We start from the raw sequence: 3,026 nt of genomic DNA on the forward strand, positions 1-3,026 counted from the left end.
AGAACTATGCCACCATAGCAGCACCGCTGTACCAGCTAACCAGAAAAGAAACAAAGTTCCACTGGGGAAAACAAGAGGAAGTTGCATTCAGGAAGATACAAGACAACATCTCAAGTGAGAAGACTGGCATTCTTCGACCCAAGCAAGCCCATAATTCTCCGCACAGAGGCCAGCTTCGATGAAGGCCTATCAGCAGCCCTGCAAAAGACAGACAGAGGTATACAACCGGTAAATTTCATCAGCCGGACAATGACAGAGACTGAGAAGAGGTACAGTCAAACCAAGAAAGATGCTTTAGCAATCAAATGGGCCAAGAAGAGATGGAGAATTTACCTACTTGGAGCATCCAGATTCAGAATCGTGACTGCTCACAAACCACTGATACCCTTGTTCAACAAAGTAATGGCCTAGGTACCTCCAAGAATTGAGAAGTGGATCACGGAAATGCAAGATGTAGATTATGAGTTGGTGTACCACCCAGGAAAGGATGAAGCAGACCCCTTAGACTTCCTCTCCAGACACCCTCTGCCTGAGACAGGAGAGGACAAAACTGAGATCATCCAATGGAACATGAATGCAGAGCATGCTGTGGTTGTCACGCAAATCAGAGAGGAAACCCAGAAAGATGAGATCATGCAGCGATTGGCCAAGAGGATCTCTAAAGGGGACTGGGAGAAACACAAGAGAGATAAAGACCTTGAACCCTACCTACATGTGAAGCAGGAGTTATCAGTTGCAGAAGGACTTATCTTCAGAGAACACCAAACAGTACTGCCGCCTACACTCCACAGAAAAGTGGTCAGACTAGGACACAGCCTAGGACACTTAGGAAAAACCAAGACCAAGCAAATGCTGAGAGAGAAGTACTGGTTCCCTCTGATGAACAGCATGATTGACACAAAGAAGAACCAACCAAGGTGACCAACATCCCAAACCGACCTTGGGACACAGTATCCATTGACCATGGTGGACCATACCCAGATGGTCACTACAATCTCGTCCTGATTGACAAAAGAACCAGATATCCAGTGGTAGAGTCAGTACCATCAACTGACTTCCAGACTAATAAGGAGAGATTGAAGCACATCTTCGCCACCTATGGAACTCCGAGGAGAATTGAGAGCGATAACGGACCCCCGTTCAATTCTAAAGAGTTCAATGAATTTGCAGAGCAGGAAGGATTTCAGCACCATAGGGTGACGCCCCTTCACCCAAGAGCAAACGGAGAAGTAGAGAGATTCATGCAAACCCTAAACAAGACCGAACAAATTGCAAGTCTGCAAGGCAAAAACCGTCTTGAGAGGAGAAATGCGGTTCAAGACATGCTTACTGCTTACAGATTGACACCGCACCCAGCTACTGGAGTCGCACCTTATGAAGCCCTTAAGGGGACATCCGTGAGAACGAAGTTGGATTACATTGAACCTGAACCACAAAGGAATGAGAAGGATGACTTAATTGACCGCAGAGATGCAGAGTACAAGCCGAAAATGAAGCAACAGAGAGAAGGGAGAAAGACCAGAGAGAATAATCTGCTACTAGGAGACTGTGCTTGTCAAGCAGCCGAGGAAGAACAAGTGGAGTACACCCTATGAACCTGTGTTCTATGTTGTGTGCAATATTCATGGTTCCCAAATAACCGCCAGACGTGTCACAGATGGACGAACAGTCTGCTGAGATGCCAGCCAATTTAAGCTAGCAAATGCAGTTATCAACACCTCCAATGAACCAGAGAAGAGTGAGGAAGCACAAACACCACAGGCAGTTCCAGGCCTCGAGATCCCAGAGAAGGTGAATCCACCAAGTGTACCACCTGATACAAGAGCAAATGCAGAGAAACCACCCAGTACAGAGATATTGGTAATACCGGAACAGGAAACAGAGCCTGACCAGCCAGTGAATAAACCAGTAGTGACGAGACCCAGACGGGAAAGGCACCAGCCCTCACATTTGAAAGACTATGTGCTAACTTAACAAAGACACTTATTGACAGTTGATTTTAGTTTCGTTATAAGATTGAACTTTCGCTTAGAGTTACAAGCTTTTGTTAGTTTGGGAGGGATGTAGTATCCATTCCTCCGCACGCAGTGCGAACCTACATTGTATCACGTGATATTGTAATAAACATGTTCTATCCAACATGGCGTGTGTTCACTGACGATCGTACAGAAATAAAATTCTTACAGGTGATTCAGAGCTCTTTAACACAGTGTTATCATGTTAATAAGGAGTTTCTTGTGGAATGTATTTTAAAAGAAAATGCAAGAAGTTGTGTTACACCAACAGGATACCTATTTTGTTGTAACGATATCTACATAAGCTTTATAGTTCATCATAGCACTTCAGACACTTGTTACTTTGTATTGACCTTTGAAAATGAACAATTTTGTCTCTCAGGACCATTCAATCTTAATTCCCTTGTAAAGAAAGTAAATGATGTCTATAGACTAGATAACTGTATCAGTGATGGAACACAAAATATATATTATTCTTTATTTTGCTCATCAGCAGTTTCAAATGAAGAAAGAAAGGACATTGTAAGAACATCGTAAGAACATTTAAATCTATGCAAAAAAAGAGAGACATCTACAATAAATACAATGACCATTATTCGCACTTGGAGCCAGCAAAGAAAAAGCAGCGTTACAATTCGATGGATAGAGCAAAGAAAGATGAGCTTCTTGAAACTTGTGCTAAAAAATATAAAGAAATGGATGCGTCAAAAAAGAAACAATGTCTTAAAAATCGGAGAGAAAAATATAAACAGATGCACGTTTCCCAAAAAAAAAACAACTGTTAAACTAAATTGCTGAACATAGTAGAAAAAGGTATCACAGTATGGATTGTAAAAAGAAAGAAAAACATCTTAACATAAAAAGAAATCAATTAGCAATAGCTCGACAGACCAGAAAAATTTCAAAACTTAATGTTGACATTTGCATTTCACAGTTTTGCCAGAAAATAAAACAGGGTCCTTATTATGTATGCACTGTCTGTCACAGGATGCGATGCCTCTGGGTTACATC

General features: G+C 42.0%; 1 pseudogene; it reads left to right on the top strand.

Annotated features, from left to right (window-relative positions):
* The first annotated feature begins 907 nt into the window (after positions 1 to 907).
* LOC149042648 (uncharacterized) lies at positions 908 to 2,163 on the top strand (annotated as a pseudogene).
* Positions 2,164 to 3,026: the final 863 nt, after the last annotated feature.

This window comes from Pocillopora damicornis, chromosome 7 (assembly GCF_964200805.1).
Source record: "Pocillopora damicornis chromosome 7, jaPocDami1.2, whole genome shotgun sequence".
In the NCBI taxonomy this organism is placed as follows: Eukaryota; Metazoa; Cnidaria; class Anthozoa; order Scleractinia; family Pocilloporidae; genus Pocillopora; species Pocillopora damicornis.